Below are 20,835 nucleotides of genomic sequence, written 5' to 3' on the forward strand. Positions count from 1 at the left end.
GACACCGGGATTCAAACCAACCACCTTTGGTGCTGGATCGGCTGCTTGCAAGGCAAACGCCGCTGTGCTATATCTCCGGGCCCCTTCAAATTATTTTTAACTAGAATCATACACAATGACTCAATTAAGTACAAGAGAGCACTTGAACCTTCCAAGCATTTGGTAAACAATAGGGTCACTACTGGGAAGATTTTCTTACTGAGTTCTGGGAAAAAATAAATAGAAAATTAAATATAGGATGTGGAGAGAAAGGAACTCTTATCCACTGCTGGTGGGAATGCCGTCTAGTTCAACCTTTATGGAAAGTGATATGGAGATTCCTCCAAAAACTGGAAATCGAACTCCCGTATGATCCAGCTATACCACTCCTAGGAATATACCCTAGGAACACAAAAATACAATACAAAAACCCCTTCCTTACACCTATATTCATTGCAGCACTATTTATCATAGCAAGACTCTGGAAACAACCAAGATGCCCTTCAACAGACGAATGGCTAAAGAAACTGTGGTACATATACACAATGGAATATTATGCAGCTGTCAGGAGAGATGAAGTCATGAAATTTTCCTATACATGGATGTACACGGAATCTATTATGCTGAGTGAAATAAGTCAGAGAGAGGGAGAAAAACGCAGAATGGTCTCACTCATCTATGGGTTTTAAGAAAAATGAAAGACATTCTTGCAATAATAATTTTCAGACACAAAAGAGAAAAGAGCTGGAAGTTCCACCTCACCACAGGAAGCTCACCACAAAGAGTGATGAGTTTAGTTAGAGAAATAACTACATTTTGAACTGTCCTAATAATGAGAATGTATGAGGGAAATGGAGAGCCTGTTTAGAGTATAGGCGGGGGTCGGGTGGGGAGGAGGGAGACTTGGGACATTGGTGATGGGAATGTTGCACTGGTGATGGGTGGTGTTCTTTACATGACTGAAACCCAAACACAATCATGTATGTAATCAAGGTGTTTAAATAAATAAAAAAAAGAAAATTAAATATAAAAAAATAGAAAATCATTAATCCCAAACTTTTTTTTTTTTTTGCTTTTTTTTGGGCCACACGCTGTGACGCTCAGAGGTTATTCCTGGGTACACGCTCAGAAATCACTCTGGCTTGGGGGACCATATGTGACACTAGGAGATTGAACCAAGGTCTGTCCTAGATTGTCTGATTGCAAGGCAAACTCCCTATTACTGTGCTATTGCTCCAGCCACAATCCTAAACATTTTAAAAGTAGTATGACCAAGATTATAATCATTTAAGTAATTCTACCTGGCTCTGCATTGAAAATAGCCATGTAAATATAATAATTCAAACATGATATGGATTAACCAAAAGTCAAATAAATATATAGGTGTTTACAGGGGTGGAGAACATGCGGCTCTCGAGCTGCATGTGGCTACCGGCCAAAATGAATGCTGCTCTTTGCCTCTTATTATTATTTCATATACTGTGGCTCTTTGCCAAGTTTGGATTTTGTTCTGCTGCTTCTGAGTAGGGTCCTCTGAGGAGAGATCTCTGATTGCATAGTCCTGCCCCCAGGCTGCATCCTACCGTCTCCCATCCCTCTGAAACAACTGCATGGGCCAGCAAGCGGGGGACCCATGTGGCACATGTTGGGTTCCATCTTGCTGTTAGTTCTTAGTGTGGAGGACGCAGCACACCCTCACCATCACTGCAGGATTTTGACCCTCACTCAAAAGGGCAAAATGCAATATGTGCTTAATAGATTATTGTTAAAATTAGATGCTTTTGTGTGAGTGTTTGTCTGTTTTGGCAGGTCACTGCGTGGTGTGGCTCTCTGACTCACAGTTTAACATGAGCTTGTATATTACATATTTTATGTTATATATTACATATGTTATATATTATATGTGTGTTATATATAACATAATATTCCATATATGCTATATAGTTTATAATAGCATTATAAATCTTCTAAAGCAGACACTTAACTTCTTGGGGAATATATCAGAGTGAAATGTGGTAATTTTTATATCTGGGTAGAAATTAATTAAAGTTTTTAATGACTTACTTTGAGAAGAATTAAAAGAAAATTTGCCTTTCCCAAGTGTGGCTCCCCTGAAGCTAGGAAGAAGTGGGTACAAGTTTCCCTGAAGTATAAATGGGAAAGTATCAGGAAACAGAAGTCTATTGCTCCGCTGGGCTGGGCAATGACCTGGGCCTTCACTATCAAGACCTCCCTCTTCGTTTGCAAAATTTCAAGCAGAAGAAGACTGCAGAGAAGGATCTATTCAGCCTGTCTTCTCATTCAGTTTCCGTGGAGCCTCACACATCTTTCTCTGGCATCTTCTCCCTTCCTGGCTTCGGATTCAGCACCTGGCTAAATCTAAACTATAGACTATCAAGCTTATGACTAGTCTTAGCCACCAAGTAATTGGGGCAAACATCCTAGTCAAAAGAGGGCACAGTGTGTGGCACTCAGCAAGCCATTTGGTGGTCATTCAAGCTTGCATGAAGGTTGCTTGTAAGTGTTTGCCAATGCCCTCATGAATATCCCAACTATAGCTTAGACAATCAGAGTTACTGGAAATGCCAACATTTGTATTAAAAACCATTCCCCTAAGAAACACAAATTGTTCTTTTTAAGGAGCTTAAGAATAAAAATACACAGTAAGAAAATTCACAGCAAAGAAGAATGGTGGGAAACAGTGACTAGTGCCTGACAAGGCTTCTTCCAGACACCACTAAACACCAGAGACATCTAGAAAGGAAAACACAAAAGCTCAGTTTGTGAAAGCACTATGCCCTTACGAGATGTCTGACAATTAGAAAACCATGGGGCAGAAGTGAAAAAGTACAAACTGGGGCATAGATCAGCTTTTCCACTACAACTAAAAAGTCAGACTGAAGTCAGAGAGAAAGGATGTTTTGCTCCAGCACCTGCAATCCAAATCAAGTTCCTGCACAGCTCTGCCACCTGGAGGAGCAACACTGCTGCTGGGAACTTTCAGTGAGGACATTCTGGAGACATTAGGGATGGCATAGCCCAAGGGTAGAAGAGAAGCCTAGTGTTCTGTGGAGCGAGGCCAGGTGGTTGTTAAACTCCCTACTATGCACAGGATGGCATCCCACACAATAAATGACCAACTCAATGATCAAATTTCAGGATGACAGAATGATTTATCTAGTAAGGGAGTTTTCCTACATTTTGAGGGGTTCTTCCAAAGCTCAGGGGCTGTAGGTAACCCAGAGGTCACTCTCAGTGACACTCTGACAACCACACCGCTGATTTAATGTGAGGACCTAACAATATTCAACTTGCAGTGTTGGAAACCAGCGGACTACTCCAGCGGTGCTCAGGAAACTACAGAAGGTCAGGAATCAAGTCTGCATTGTGTACAAGCAAGGCAGGTATCCTAGTCAGTACTATTTTCTGGACCTGCTACATATATTTTTGGGTAATGAAATGCTTACATCCTATCACACTGAATGCCTCTTTTTTTAAAGCATATGCACACGTACGCACGCACACACAAATATACTTTAATACATTAGGTTTGAAATCCCTCATATTATTATCTTAAAAGATTTTCAAAATCTGCCAGTATTCAGGCAGGATAGAAAGCTAAATAAAAAAATGAGAATGTATGAAGGAGGAGGGCGAGACCACCTTGGCAATAGCACAAAGGCAGGGACAGAAGGCATTAGCCAACAATGCCCATTGAGTTCTGCAGAAATTGGTTGTGCCTAGAGACGTTATACTCAGCTAATGCATTGTCTAAATGTAGAGCAACAAAGACAGTTCCAGATTCCCAGGAACTGGAAAATTATAACGTTATCATTTAGAAAAGAAAGTATGGCTTGAAAACACACTTCACCTAACTGGGTGATGAATCAAAAGGAAGAACTCAAGGATGCAAGAGAGCTGGAGGTGAGTGATAAGAGCCATTGAAATGGACAGTTCTCCCTTGTAAGATGGTAAATAATAAGAATGAGAGGAGACAAATAACACAAGTCACCAGAAAGGAGACACAACAGGCAGGGTTTTTTTCTGCTTCCAAAGTCTTCTGGAGAGCACTTTGCTCACACACTGAGAAATCTCAACAAATTGGACCATTTTCCTGGAAAATGTAAATGATCAGATTGGTGCACAGGAATGTATAAAAATCTTAAGACACCAATTATGGGAGTAGAATTTTAAAATCACCATATTTACAGAGGAGGAAGATTTAAAATTATTTTACAGGGAATTCTTTCTAATAGCTCAAACCACACTCTATTAAATCATGTTAACTGTTACAGGCATTAAAAATGTATAAATCTAGATCTAGCTCATTTTATGAAGTTAGTAAGACCTTCTATGAACTATGCCCATATAACTGAAAGACAAAAGAAAAACATTATATATTAATACAGATGTGATCTGCATAAAAGCACTATGAACTAAATACATTTACCTTGACCAAGACAGGTTTCATATAAAAGGTGAAAATATAGTTGTCTGTATTTGTATTCATATTACTCAAGATCTTATGTCAATTTAACAAGAAAAATATGCTATCTCAAACAATGGAAGATGCTTTTCTTTACTATTCTTTTTGTTGGGGGGGGGCACACCCAGTGACGCTCAGTGGTTTCTCCTAGCTATGAGCTCAGAAATCGCTCCTGGCTTGGGAGACCATATGAGACACCGGGATCAGACCAAAATCTGTCCTGGGTCAGCCACGTGCAAGGCAAGTGCCCTACCACTGCGCTACCCATCCGGCCCTTCTCTACTATTCTTTTAAGTATAAATGCAAACCTCTTCTTCCTAATTTTCTGTTTTAAATCTACACACTATTTTCAATAATGCAAAAAGTAAAGTTAGTTCTATTAAAATTGGAAATAAAATCAAGTTGTTCCCTTTCACTAATGCTTTACAACTTTTCTGGTAGATCAGAGCAAGGCGATAAGAAATAAAACAGAAATTAGAGTTGTAACTATTATAAAGGAAAAAAGAAATAACCATTGCTTTGGATAGTATGATTAGAGACATAGAAATTGCAAAGAAAACAACGGAAAATATCTTATAATTGGAAAAGTGGTTTATATCTATTACAAAGGGTAAAGAAAGAGCCTTCTTTAATTCTAGAAATAAGCAATAAAATATCACAAGCAATCAGAGACATCAGAATAGCTCTAAATTGTGACTATAAGTGAATAAAATTTAAAATGTTACTAAAATATAGGAAAGGAATTTGAAAAAGTGGGGGAGATATACTCCTGAACAAAAGACTAAATTTAGTCAATTCACAAATTAAAATATAAATTTAAAACAAGACCAATAAAGTTATCAGTGAGTGTTTGATGGAGATAGGTATTATTAGAAAGAAGAGAGAGAAGGTTGATATAAACCACCTTCTGGTTAAGCAAATGGGCAAAGGAATAAAGGACTCTGTAAAAAGAACAGAGTGATTCATACCAGTCTACACCCTAGTTTAAGTTATTAAATTTGAAAAAATATATAACACTGGTATAATAATTGATGAAGAGTTTTTAAATACTTACATATATTTAAAAAAAGTTAATCAATTATAGGAAACAGTACAAGTACACGAGGCAAAAATGCACCAAGACAATTGGTTATGGGGGGGGGCAGGAATAGCTTTTCATTCTAAAACTTTTTTTTAGGGTTGTCTAAAAGACTGCCTTTATTTTAAAGGACTGTAGACTAAGTATTTAAGGGTGAAATACCATGTATTTACAATGTTTAGAAAAAAAACATGAAATGTTAATTTTTTTTTTATTCTTTATCAGCCTTGTCTGAAACTAGCTCATGTGCTTGCATGGGAGCATATGAGCCCTGTGAGGCCAGCTTCAGTATTACTATTCCTCCTCTTGTGACCACCAAGACCAGTATATTTAGATCTGATGGGAAAGGGAGTGAGAGGGCCTCATTCTAAAACTTTTACTAAAATCTGTTATACCCCTGGTGGAAAAATTACAAAGAATTGAAATTCTTTTAAAACAGCACTTTGTCATATATTACCTTAAGATTTTACTATTTGAATGTCAGTGAAGCAATAAACAAAGTATTAGAGAATATAGTAATAATACATTTAAATGAAGGGCAAACTAAGAATAAAATAAAAAAACTAAGAATAAAAAATTAAAAAATAAAAATAAGAGGAGGCAGCATCACAAAAGGGAAATGGAAAATACTCAAAAAACATACAAATGTAAAACCCCTGCCATTAAAAAAAATCATAAGTGGGGCTGGAGAGATAGCATGAGGTAAGGTGTTTGCCTTACATGCAGAAGGATGGTGGTTCAAATCCCGGCATCCCATATGGTCCCCTGTGCCTGCCAGGGGCGATTTCTGAGCACAGAGCCAGGAGTAATACCTAAGCGCTGCCAGGTGTGATCCGAAAACAAAAACAAAACAAAAAATCATAAGTACAAGAACAACTAGTGCTGGCACGGATGTAAGAAGAAAGAGATTCTCAATCATTATTGGTTGGGAATTCAAACTGGTTCAGCCTTTTTTGAAATACAATATGGTCATTCTTTAAAAATCTAGCAATTGAGTTTCCTTATTACACAGCAATATTGCTTCTGGGAATATACATTATGGATTCAAAAACACCATGCAGAAAACTCATCTCAGTTCATTGCATGCCTATGTTCACTGCAACACTATTCACAATAGCCAGAATCTTGGAACAACCTAAGTGTCTAAGAACAGATGAACAGATAAAGGAACTGTGGTACATTTATACAATGAAATAGAAGCTGTGAGAAAAAAAAATGAAGTCATAAAATTTGCTTGTGCATGGATTATATGGAAAGTATTATGCTGAGTGAAATGAGTCAGAGGGAGAAGGATAGACATAAAATAATTTAACTCATTTTGGGATAGTTAAAAAAAAGATGGTATGGTAATAATACCCATTGACAATAAAGACAAGGGCCAGGAGGATTGCTTCATGGTAAGAAGTTTTCCACAAAGAGGGAGGAGTGCATTTAGGGCAGGGAAAAATACCACTATGACAATGATAGTTGGATATGATCACTCTGGACAAGAACTGGGTATTAATATTTGGTAAAGTGATATGCATGAAATTCCTTCAGTAATATTGCAAACCACAATGGCTAAAAGGAAACATGAGAGAGAGAAAAAGACAGCCAGAGACAGAGAGAAAAACAGAGAAGAAAATGTCTTCCATAGAGGCAGGCAAGGAGCAGAGAGGGTGGGAGGAAAACTGGGGACATTGGTGATGGGAAATGTACACTAGTGAAGGAATGGGTATGAAAATTGTAGGATTGAAATTCATGAAAAATTTTGTAACAGTGTATCTCATAGTAATTAAATTAAAATGTTAATTAAAGATCACAAGCAATACTCTATGGTAAATGGATAGAATGAAACATGCTACATCCTAGGATCATTAAATGTATGATTCTAATTCTTGGGATGTCTGGGAGAGGAAACCAACAGAAACATAAGTAAAATAATGGGTACCAGGGGGCTAAGGGTAGAGGATGTTGAGATGAAATGGGGAATGAGTGTGATTACTTGGGATTTGTACAGAGATGTAAGATAATGAAAGGTTCTAAATTGACTGTGGTTAACATCGCACAACTGTGGATATTCTAAAGTCACAGAACTGCACACCTTGAAATAGAGTGAACTGTGTGGCACAATGAATTATATCTCAATGAAACTTGTGAAATGATGAATGGCAAGTAATCAACTGAGAGAAACATTTGCAACGTATTTGGAAAAGGGGGACTAACCTTATTCTAAAAGAACACACAAAAATAATAGATAAAACACTGACACATTTGGGGAAATTGGGCACATTCAAGAAACAGACAACAAATGGCCAGTCAACTGAGATTTAAGAATGAGTCACAATCAAAGTAACAGTAGGTGCTGAAACAACCATGTGGACTGTGCATAATTTTCAAGTCAGGACCTCGTCGCCACATGAAGTTTTAGAATATTAAGGCCTTTGATCAATCCCACATCCCTACTACACAGCGGCAAGTCTGTCATAGACCAAGTATAGAGTGCTCAAGAACTTATGCAGAAGGATGCTAGTAGCAGTATTATTTGTGAATATTAAAAATATCTGCAAATTAGCACAAATATTAGTGCTCAAAACTGGAGAAATGATCACATAAGTTATAGATCTGCCACAAGACTGAATATTATGCAGTCATTAAAAATTATGCTTTCAAATAAATTTAATGACAGAGAAAATTATTATGATGTCTAGTCAATGGATGAGGGAATATAAAATTTCTCACAAAAGGATCCAATACACACAATACTAAAATGAAATACAGCACAAAGATGGCAAAATTATCTCTAGGGGGAAAAATTCTGAGGTAATCTCCATGATTTCTTTACATTTCCCACACCTACAATGATTTTGAAAATAGGCGGTTTTAATTCATGTAATTTGAAATATGGTATTTCCTGTAATAGTCAGCTACAAATAAATCTTTGGACAGAGAAGTGAATAAGCGATGCCAACCTTTAAAGCTGGCATGACTTTACAAACATTCACCCTTACTGTCTTACAAAATCATGGAGGAGAGGCAGCTCTGTGTTCTAACAAGGGAGACATAGTAAAAGGCTATTTACTAATTTCTGGTAAAGATGACAGAATCTTTAGCACCCAATAAGAAGTTTGTCACATGACTAGAGAAAATGAGATTCGTATCCTCAGAGAAATATTTATTTTTAATTTGAGGGATGCTTTCCAAGCAGGCCCTGGAGGTTACTGCTGACAGTACCCCACCACTCAGGTAATGCTGTGAGCAATGCCAGGGCACCAGAATTACACCAGTGGTGCTTATGAAGCCATGAGGTATCACAAATTGAACTTTGATCCCTGTATATGTGAGACATGCATCTTGCCCACTGTAATATATCCCTAAGCCCCACAGAGGACTCTTATTCAGCCTTCTAGAAAAAACATTCCCTAGATTTGCAACAATGATGCCCAAAGAGAAAACAGGCAAATACAGAAAAACAAATATTGTAGGGTCTGACATAGTAGTAAGAAAATACCTAACTACTCAGAACATAATCTAATAATATATGTCTATGCGTATATAATAATGTATAGGTGTATATTTATGTGCATATACATGTATTACAGTAACTGGGTGAAGTCTAGTTACCAGAGGTAGAATGTGAGGAAGACAGATACTGGTGACAATGAAAAACAAAGAGAGAGAATGGTGACAATGGTAAAGAGGAGGGAGCTGAGTTTATTTTGCCAGATATAGAGCTGCCATTGTGTGAGATCAGCTCTGCTGATGTATGGTGAGGCTGAGGCATAGCAATACTGTCCTGTGCACTTCAGAAGGGCTTCAAGAAAAGTCTCTGTGGCCTGAAAATACCACAGCAAAGAAGAGAAGGATGGAGTCAAATATATGTATGGCTTAATGGTAGCGCACAGGTCTTTTATTTGCAAGGCCCAAGCATAATCCTGGGCTTTGAGCATCTTTAGTGTTGCCCTCGATTGTAGCTGAGCCCTCCGGCATGAGCACTGAACTGTCAGGCTGGCTCCATGGGGCATCACAAAGAGTGGCCTGTATATGGAATACATAAATAACTGTAGAACTCCAGGCCTCTGGAAAGTTGAGGAGGAAATCTTTCAGAACCTCCAATGCTGGATCCCAGGTTTAGGGTATAGGAATGGAATGAGAGGTGCTAGGTATTTCACATGCTAAGCTTGGCTAGGCTGCCTGGGTGGCAGGTCCTGGTATAAGCCTTTAAGCACACATGTACTGATGTAGTCACTACAGCTGCCTCAGTTTTTCCCAGGCTCAGGTGCAGGCTTGAATGTTCACCCCTTAGTCCCTTCAGCAGGCAACACCTCATTCAGACTATGATGGACATAAAGTCACCTCCTAAAATCCATGTACTATTCCTCCAAAAAATCAGTCAAGCAGGACTTGGAGATAGGAGAGAACTGTGAGGTCAGCAGCTACCACAGAAGTAAATATCCACTGAGTGCCTCCTGGACAGGAAGGAACTAAGAAAGGAGAGCAATCTCAGTATTCCAGATGCCTACACTATACAATGCCAGGTTTCTGGAAATGCTCTGAAGGGGCAAATTACCAGGAGCTGGGGAGCAGGAAGAAACAATGAGAAAGATAAAAAAAACTCCTTGAGGACTGGGCAGGACTTGAAGATGGGGGTTTCCTGAGCTGATGGCTTGAAGGAGAGGAAGGCCAGAGGTGATAAAAGAAACTCAGGCAGAGAGGCTTGCAGTCTAGAGGTGCATTACAAAAATTATGTTCTCCCCATCCCCAAGAATGTAGCCCATGAAGTTTTTCCTGCTCAACTCCACCATCCTAATATCTGAGAACCTGTGCCAGCCTAGGCCTAAGGTAGACAGAGATGTGGGTGATTGCTGGAAGTCCCAGCATCACTCATGATAGGCCTTCCCCAAGTTTCCTGTGAGAAAAATGTCTCCTGCTCACATCAGCAGTCTCAGACAACACTACTCATCTTCTTCCCTTCTCTTCACCAGGAAAACACCATCTCCAGTTCCCAAACCACACCATGACAGACTTGTCAGAGAGAACAGGGGATGACTCTGAATGGAGGAGAAACTCTCCTGTGCCTGTCATTCATACTATCATTCATTCATTCAAATACACATGCTGAACAACCCCAATGTCCAGGCCCTATGGTGAAAGACCTAATGTACCCCAATGTTTTCAGGCCTTAGCTAATGGGACAGACAAGTGTCCAGAGATCTGTCCAAGGAGTTGTGGTCAGGGAGATCTGTCAGAGCCTGTTGGGACACTGATAGGGATATGGTTTCTCGAGAGGTGAAAACAGAAAGCTGTCACTAGGCAGGAGTTCCTGGCAGGGAGGGGCTATTTCCTAGGTCCAGCCCAGGCTCTAGGCTGGGAAAGAACTACAGAGCAAGTGTGCTCTGCAGGTGCTTGGACACCTGAGCTCTGAGCCGCAGACCACCTGCTGACTCCTCTTTGCATGTGCCCAAGTTCCAGATCCTTCAGACATCTCTGGTTGCCTGGGAAATAATGATTTATACTCTCTTTCTACACACACACACACACACACACACACACACACACACATACACACACACACACACACACACACACAATTTGCAATCTTTTGTTCTCAGTTTCCTACATATTTAATTACCTCAGGAAAAATCTGATTTCTCCTCTTAGAAAAGCTCTCTTTTATTTTCTTTTTATTTCCCCTTTCCTCACTTTATATGTGACAGATTTGGGAGACACAACGAAGACAGATGAGCACAAGGGCTGGAGGAAGCAGGGTGCTAGTGCAGTCTTTTAAAGGCAGGCGCCTGGGGACACAGGCCACCAGAAACTGGAGCTTTGGATGAGAAGTGCCTTGTACTTATATTTAATTCAATAACACATACTTTCTCACATACAAATAACTTGTTTTCATTCTAAGAAAGTACGGCCTAAATTTAAACCATCTTTCCTAGACTGCCCCAGGAAGAAGTTGGCTATCCTCCCCCAACCTCCACCCACTCCAAGCCCATCCTGTGGCCTTAGCAATGAGAAGGGAGGGAGAAATCTTAGCCAGGCTAAGGGAGGAGGGTCTGGAACTCCCAGGAGGGAACAATCCTCCTGTCTGGAATTCTTGGAAAGGAGCAGAGGACATCTCTGGAGGAAACACAAACCAAGGAGGTACTTTTCTCTTCCTTTCTCTGTTTGCCTCCTCCCACCCATATCTCCACTTCCCCTTGGGTTAAGGGTGACTGGCTGAGAGAAACTTTCAGAAAAAAGTACTGGAAAAGATATGGGAAAACAACAATATGGGGAAACAATCTCAGTGGTGTCTTAGCCAACAGATCCTACAAAGAAGCACCTCACATAGCCTTTATGATGGTCTGATGCTCTGCAAGAGGGGACCCAGAGGGAGACTGCAAAGCATGTAAAGACATATGAGAGTGAAAGTTAAAAATACACCCCAAGATTGAATCAATACATTGCCTACTGAACCATTACATCTTGAAGATGTATTTGGGTATCCAGATGGAGAAAAAAGTCATCTTAAAAGAGAAAAAATCAGGCTCTCCCTTAACTGGCCCTGGAAGTATTCAAGCTGACAACACCAGCACAATTCTGAGCAAATGATGACATGTGACCACTGTCACCCAGATCAGTGACTCCCCTGCACATAGGCAGACCTGTGAACAAGAAGGCAAGTGGCTCAGGAAGGCTAATATTCTAAAAACAACAGAACTGGGAGGTAGGGGGCAATGGGGAGAGATGGGGACAAAGGAGAAAGAAAGAATCCAGCTAACCAAGGAGTAAACAAAACATACAAACTTCTTTCCAAAGTGTGATCCTGGCACACCCCTGGGGCGACCTAGTCAGAGGTACAGGTGCTCTCCTAAGACTTGCCCTGTGTACCAAAATCCACACCGGAACCAAATCCCCAAGTGACTATCAAGTTGGAAAATCATCACAGTGTAATAAAGAAACCACAGGGAAGGACAGGCAGGGGTGGCTGAAAGTGTTCTGGCCCTGTGCAGGGCTTGTCAGTATAAAAAGAGCAGTCAAAGTATAAATGTCCAGATGAGGCTCAGGAGTCCAGCCTACCACCAGGGGGGATTAAACTATCCTCAGAGACCTGAAAGAACCTACTGATCCAGAGGAAGGAGGAAGAAGTACATTCATAGCTACTTTGAAATTTTAAAACTGCAAATAATTTTTATTCTACCAGATAAATATATAACTCTATAGAAATGATCTCTGAAATTGAAATAACATGTAATGAGAAAAAGAGTGCTAAACTTTAGCAATTTTTCCAATTTTGTCTTAATTTTGTGCCTATTAGATTCAAATCATACTAAGCAAATTGCTTTTAATTTTTAAATGTGTACAGTAGGATTCTATTTTTGTAAAAGGGTTTCAATTTACCTAATTAGCTATCCGATCAGAGGGCTCTGAAATGATGTTCATCACATGTTAATTGTTTTTTCCCTAGATAGGATTGAAACTTTTTCTATTTTTAAGACTGGGTATTTTGTATATTCCTTGATTTTTAAAAGTAAATAAATAATGGATCTGTGTCCATTTCATACACAAAAATATTTATAAGCATAATCAAAACAATCTTTGTTTTAAACATGTTTGAAATGATGAACTAGCCAGTACTTAAAATTAACATATCATCTATGGCATGTATGTGTAAAACAAGGTAGTTTTATTAAAAGCCAAATAAATAATTCTTACTTAGAATGGTGTGAGAGGAGAGAAAGAAATTACATGTTCCAGAGAAAACACAGTAAAAGAAGAAAAGAGACAGAGAGACAAGTAAGAGAGATATGTGTTTAAGGAAAAACATGGGCCAATTTAATAAATCTTAATAAAAAATGAATTAGAGCAAAGTTCAGAGAAGTTGATTTGGGGGCTGGAGCGACAACACAGCTGTAGGGAATTTGCTTTGCATGTGGCTGACCCTGGAGGGACTCAGATTCGATCTCCAGCATCCCATAAGGTCCCCCGAGCCTGCTAGGAGCAATGTTTGAGTGAAGAGCCAGGAGTAACCCCTGAGCACCACTGGGTGTAGAAGATGGAGGAGGAGGAGGAGGAGAAGGAGGAGAAGGAGGAAAAGGAGGAGGAGGAGAGAGGAAGAGGAGGAGAGAGGAAGAGGAAGAGAGAGGAGGAGGAGGAGAGAGGAAGAGGAGAGAGGAAGAAGAGGAGAAAGGAGGAGGAGAGAGGAAGAGGAGAGAGAGGAGGAGGAGAGAGGAGGAGGAGAGAGGAGGAGGAGGAGAGAGGAAGAGAGAGGAGGAGGAGGAGAGAGGAAGAGGAGAGAGGAAGAAGAGGAGAGAGGAGGAGGAGGAGAGAGGAAGAGGAGAGAGAGGAGGAGGAGAGAGGAGGAGGAGAGAGGAGGAGGAGGAAGAACAACAACAACAACACAACAACAACAACAACAACAACAAGACTAAGGCTGGAAAGTCATGGCTGGGAACACCCTTCATTGCTGGATTCTCCCAGGCCCATGTGGGCAGCTTTGGTGTGACCAGTCTTCAGTGGACACCAGTGGAGCTCATAAAACCCTGGCCTAGCTTTAGGGACATCCTCTAACTACAGGAGGTCCCTATGATTGTTTTTGAGCTGTACATCAGATACTCCTTGTTTTAAGAAATGGCTCTGTGGGTCATACCTAGAATACCAGTTCTTAAACTTGGATGATTATTAGAATCACAGGAAAAACTCACTACACAGGCCCTACCATCATGCAGGTTTCTGGGGACGTCATGCAGGTACTTCAGCAATTTTCTTCTCTTTTTAATAAATTTTTATTGTGACCAAAGTGCATTACAAGTCTTTCACAGAATTATTTACGGTACATAGTGACAATGAATGAGGGGCTTTCCCACCACCAGTGCTGACTTCCCTCCGCCCCTGTTCCCAGTATGCATCCCATATCTCCCTCCTTTACCGCCCAGAATACTAGTGTAACTGGTCTCCACTTTACAGCTTGTTGTATATTGGGTATCTATTCTGTTGTCATTGACTTTGGGTTTGGTGTTCAAGTCTGATCAGTTTTTATTTCCACTAAATGTTCATATGACTGGTCCTGGTATATCAATTTATGAGGCAAAGTAAAGTTCTTTTGTTGTTGTTGTTGTTGTTGTTTTTGGGCCACACCCGGCGTTGCTCAGGGGTTACTCCTGGCTGTCTGCTCAGAAATAGCTCCTGGCAGGCACGGGGGACCATATGGGACACCGGGATTCGAACCAACCACCTCTGATCCTGGCTTTGATCCTGCTTGCAAGGCAAATGCTGCTGTGCTATCTTTCCGGGCCCTACTTCAGCAATTTTCTAAGATATTCTGAACCTCCCAGAGTGAATTAGTACCAGATTCTGCAGAGAACTGGTTGGGAGACTTCCTATCTTCCCTAAACTATAGCCAACCTTGAGACCTGCTGCACTCTCTACTCCTACCCTGATGAAAAAGGGCAGCCTCTGAAGGAAGGCTCTGTGATTTGACAACAGAGGTGAGACAAGCTCAGGCACAGTGGCCTACATCTATTTTGGAGAGTCATTCATAATGAAAGCACTCACCTTGCTGATGCCCAAATATGCGGATAGTCTTACCCCATTACAAAATATCTTGCACTTTGGTTCAAGCAGAAGGAAAAAACAAAAACAAAAACAAACACCTTTTAGAGTGAACTCACTTTTTAGAGCAGCAATGTTTTTTGACATGTAAAGGAACCCAACAGGAGGTACCCCATGGTGGTGGAGCCTCAGGCGGTCCAAATCTTCATCTGATAGCTCTGTAACATTGCACAGGGCTCAAAGGTACCACTTTCTGAGATGGCCCATCACACAATTCCTCACAGTGATCATTTTCACTTCCTACCTATGGGGCTGAGATGATCCCCACAAAAGACAGAGACTGCCTGCTTTCCCACAGTTCCCAAAAGCCTCCTCCTTTCACTTTTTTTTTTTTTTGGTTTAGTTTTGTGCTTTTTTGTTTTTGAACCATACTGAGCTGCTCTTAGGGGTTACTCCTGGATCTGTGCTTAGAAATTACTCCTGGTAAGGTTGGGAAACCATATAGGGTGCCAAGCTGCTCACATGAAAGGCAAATGCCCTGCCTTTATCTATTGAAATCCATTCAATAGTGTGATAGGACTGAGCTTTTCTAAGCTAGAGAAAAAAGTGGTCGAGGGCACAAACTGCAAGCCAGATGTCTGGATATAAATATTGGGGGTAGACTCAGGATTGATTATTTAACCTCCTCTCTGCTTCAGTGTCCTCATATGTAAAATGGGACACCATTTCTCTTGCCTCATAGTGTATGAAACTATGCATGCAACAATCTCATCCAAAGTGAGCACTATGCACAGGTTTGCTATATTTTTAGACTCAATTTGTACCTAGATATCTGAATGCAACTAGACATCCCTTTTACCTCAGCTCCAAGGCAATGCTCTCAGTATCTTCCATAGTACTGTCCACTTTCTGGTCTGTCCTCCACCTCTTCCCCACTATTCCAGTTATCATAATTTTAGCATAGAAATGCAAAATTTGGTCATGGAAAGGATGGTTGGCTGAGACCTTGGCCATCCCATTAGTAATAATTCTGTTAAATAACTGTATCCTGTCAGCCTTGAGAAATTGAATGTCACCACCTTATGCTGCCCTTGGTCCTGACCTAATCAACATTTTAATCCATAAAGTGGAAAAATGTTTAACAGATTGTATATCAAACCAGGAAGTGACAGAAAGCTGGAAAAAATGACAAGCATGCGAGTGACTGAGTTAGGATTCAGATTGATCATGGGCCTTTGGAGTTCTGGCTAGAATCCAAGAGAAGGTGATCTCACGACAAGATGCATAGACATGATAAATAGCAGAACCAAGACTCGGAGGCACTGAAAGAATATGGGGGCACACCAGTGAGCCCACACCTCATATTGTGCTAATGCAGGACTGGGATCCACCCAGAATAGGTCATCCCACTATCTTCATTATTAAGGGAACCCCCCCCCCCATTCAGAAATCTCTGAGACCTGAAGATAATAAATACATAGTGGCTACAGATGTGATGATAACTCATCTATTCATAAATCCACCCACCATCGCAGACTTCAGGCTTGAGTTGTGCCTATAATTATATCAAAAGATACAAGGACTCCACTTGCTCCTTAGGGAGCTTCTAGGGCTCCTTAGAAGGCAAATGATGAAGTATATATTACAGGAGCTGGCAAGCTAGAGCTACCTTTGGTGGAACCTGGTCTTTCTTAGCCAAGAAGAAAGGAAAGTCCTGTCATTAGCTGTGAAAGAGGAGAGACATCAGGATTCCTGCTAAGTTTAAAAACTGGACTCTTTAGGCTTTAGGCCTAACTTTACCCTTTAGGCTTCAAACATCTATGACAGACATAATAAAGTGAAAGTAGAGGGATGCTGGGAGTGGTAAAATTGAGTCAGAAGACCTTTTTTTGTACCCTAGCCAACCAGACAATCTTTATCTCCAGGTATTCCCTATGCTATTTGTGTGTAGTCTTTAGCACTCACTCTGTCTATGATGCAAGTTTTCAAAAGAAATTTAAAAGATATATGTAAGGGTATCAGGCATCATCTAGCCAGCATCATAAAGATCAAAATATCTGGTATCCAATTCCTTGGCACCAAAGCAGTATCAAGTTCAAAGGTCAGCATATTTTTTTGAAACAAGGAAGATTTTATTGAATAAAACTTGCTTAGAAAGATGTAAGAGGAGAGGAAAGAGAGGAATTGTGTTCAAGAAAGAATATAGGATTCTCCAGAATGGAAATAAGCAAGTAAATAAACAGAGAAAAGCAAGTGAGATCTGTGTTCAAGGAAAAAATATGTGGTTGAAGGGGAAAGCAGGTCAGCATATATTTTAACAGTCTTTTGAAAGACAGTTTGGCATCTGATACCAAAATCTAAAAGGCACACCCTCTCCCACTATGTAATGTACCACACAGACACCCTGGGGTCTAGCAAGCACATGATGTACAAGCACAATTGTCTGAATAGTTTATATACTTTAAGCTTCAGCAGCATGCGTATCCTGTTGTTCTATTGTCACTGTATAGTGTGAGAAATGTCATACAGCATGATGTTGATCATATGAACGATTTATAAATATATTCCATATCATTAAATACAACCACATTATTGCATAACCATCACCACCATCTGTATCCAAAAGTCTTTTCATAGTCCTCAAAGTTTTATACCCATTAATCCCTCCTACCTCCCTCTTCTAGAGATTGCCTCCCTCTTTTGTTTGTTGCTATAAATTTACCTAAGAACCTCATATAAGAAGAATAAATAAATGCCCACTATGACGGGCTTCTTTTCCTTAAAAATAATGCTTTTCAGTTCATCCATGTTGTAGCATGTATAAATATTTCATTCTTTTTATGGCTAGAAAGCACTTCATTGTATGCACATACCACATCTTGTTTATCCATTCAGCCCCTGCTGGATACTTGGGTTGTTTCTGCCTTTTGTCTATTGTGAAGAATGCTACTAAGAGCATTATTGTACAAATATCTTCTCAAATTCCTGCTTTCAATTCTTTTGTGCACTATTATTTTTATTTATTGTAAATAACCAAAATAACTATTAATAGGGGATTAGTTAATAAGTTATTGTACATCCATTTATTAGACCAGCATTCAGCTCTTTAGAATGAGACAGGTTTATGAGTTTTGGCATGAATTAACCTTTTTGTTTCCCAAAAAAAGACAAGGAGGTTATCAGCACAGGTGACCATGGGAAGAATGAGTGCTTGCCTGAGGTTTAGATAGTCTCTGGAAGGTTCCATAAGAGTTAGGGGGAACAGCACTCAGAGAAGCCATTTGGCCAAGGTTCAGCAGTGAGTGATGCTTTCTTCTTTACCATGTGCCCTTTGCACTGTTGGAAATATTTTAATGAACTGAATTCTTACATTATCAAAATTAATCAATCCTTTGAAAAATTGGCATATGGTCTCTTATAATTTTGAGTTTACAGATATTAAAAAAAAGATAAAACCCTGCGGTTCACTGCAACTTGATGGAAGAGGAAAGGTGTCATGCTGAGAAAAGAGTCCAAGAGAGAAGGACAAAAGGCAAAGTAGAGAGAAACAAAACAATGAAACAAAACAGTGGCCAATGATAACAGAACCTGAGAGTTTATCTAAAGAATTGAGCCAAATGGGGGATGTGTATGTGAAAATGGACCCCAGACTATGGCAGAGGGATGCTGATATTCTGGTGGTAGATGTGATGCAGTGACATTCATTCTTCAAATATTAACTAAATATCCTTTGAAATCATGATGTCTAAACTTAAAAATATATATTCTTATTTTTGACAAAAGCAGAAGGAAGAGCTACCTGGTTTATAAAACTTAAAGGACCATCTGGCATTTGTCGTTTCAAGCCCAAGAATCCTCACCCATTGCCTCTATCTTCAATGTCCAAGTCAAATTCCTCTCCTGTGTTTTGCAGCCTTTCAATTTCACACCCTTCACCCTGTTTGCTCTCATTTTCCTCCCTACCTTGAAAGTTCATTTGGAGAAACTGCAAGAGGAAGGGCATGCTTATCCAGCTACATGCACAAAACTCAGATTTTTAGGAAAGGATTTCCTGCAGTAAGGCTGAGAATGCAGACCCCACCCTGCAGATACTGGCTCCATAAAAGGATGCTTCTGCCATGCCCCTCCAGGCTAGGTGTCATCCCAGATCAGACCTCATAGGATGATAATTAAATCACATTTGGATATAAGGTGAGAGGAGGAATCAGAACAATAGCCTCCGAGAGAAAGGTGAAAGGATTGGTGCTCTGTATTCTACCAATGCCTGGCTCCTAGCAGGGTTAGAGATTAGTGTTGATAATAGCTTCACCATAGGACCACAAAAAAATCAATGGAGCTAGGACTGAGGCAGGATCCATTTATCTTCTTGGGGTAAAATAGAAGGTGTGATTTAAAAAAGACAAATTATGCCGAATGTGTGTAATTGATGTGCATACACAGAACCATCCGATGAAGGCCAACCACACACAATCGCACAACATCAGACATTATTCTCATCAAGAGTTCCCTGTAACAATGCCAACCCCAGGGCACGCTCCAAGGACTCTGAAAAGCAGAGCTAGGAATTGAGTTCTAGAATATATCACATTATTTTTGCATGGTTAATTATTTGTTTGAAAGGGCAATGAAGAAAACGGAAAGAAAAAGCCAATTTACAGGTCTCGCTTTATAATGAGAATACATGGCTGGGATGGAACTGGAGAGCTGGCTCCATCTATCCCCCTCCTCTCATTTAAATGGACCAGCTGCCATACAAAAGAAGCTCCCATTTCATTGAGCTACAGAAACCCTCTCATGGGCAGGAATGAAGAACTTCTTTCAAACTGTGTTTTATCTATTAATTGATTAGTCTGTTAAGTAGGTGAGATTTTGTTCCCCAATCCAAGAAAAGCTGGCATTAGTTATTTCACAACCATTTCTCCTGACCAACTGCCAGGGCTCATCCAGTTCATCTGATCTGAAAGGTATAGGTTAGTTCCTAGTGGGATCAGTTACTGGACAGGAGGGTGGGGAAACCTATCTTGGGCTGGGAACCATTAGACCAGTGCTTCTCAATTATTTTCTGTCATGCCTCCCTAGGAAGAAGAAAACATTTTTTTGCCCCCCCATGACTATAAATAGTATCTTTATTAAAAAATTTAACCTGCAAAACAAAAATATATAAAATAATTTGAGTTGATTTTTTTTCACCAGAGGTGATGTGTGGATTAATAGCTACAATGAGCACATTTCGCAATGCATAGCTTTTCAAAGCAGGGTTTGAAGCCGGACACAGCAACTCTCAGCTCCAGAGACTTACAGAGACATAAACACGGGGCTTAGCTTGTTATGACAGTGTTTGCCGAGGTCAAACGCGTATCCCTTTACGGAGCCTCGCAACTCTCCCCTGGGGGGGGGGGGCGCCCCATTATTTGAGAAACACTGCACTAGACCAAAACCATCTCTCCAGAGGTTTTCTGTGTGCCTGCAGCAGACTGAGTGTGCTGGAGACCAGATGATCCAACAATACAAGGGAAGAAGAGAAGATTTGGTCCAGGGAATAAATAACAAGGTCCATGGCCTTGTTCCTGGTCTAACCAGGGTTTTCTTCTAGAAAGACGGTGTCGTCAAAGGGTAAAGGGTCAACCTGAAGAAAGATTACTTCAACGTGTTCCTGTGCTGGCCCCCCACATATGTACAAGCACATGCACACATGGACTCATTAATGCACAAATACACACACACCACTCCATACACATATACTACCACCACACATACATATCTATATGCTATG

At 40.2% G+C, this 20,835-nt stretch overlaps 1 protein-coding gene and 1 non-coding gene across 2 annotated transcripts in view; both read right to left on the reverse strand.

The window, feature by feature from the left end:
* Nucleotides 1–20,835, reverse strand: part of EPHB1 (EPH receptor B1) — a 411,882-nt gene that overhangs the window by 218,367 nt on the left and 172,680 nt on the right. The window lies entirely within an intron of this gene.
* On the reverse strand, nucleotides 5,769–5,904 carry LOC126012511 (small nucleolar RNA SNORA61). The gene has a single exon (XR_007496970.1). It is a non-coding gene; the product is annotated as a small nucleolar RNA SNORA61 (small nucleolar RNA).

The sequence above is a fragment of the Suncus etruscus genome, chromosome 6, assembly GCF_024139225.1.
Source record: "Suncus etruscus isolate mSunEtr1 chromosome 6, mSunEtr1.pri.cur, whole genome shotgun sequence".
In the NCBI taxonomy this organism is placed as follows: Eukaryota; Metazoa; Chordata; class Mammalia; order Eulipotyphla; family Soricidae; genus Suncus; species Suncus etruscus.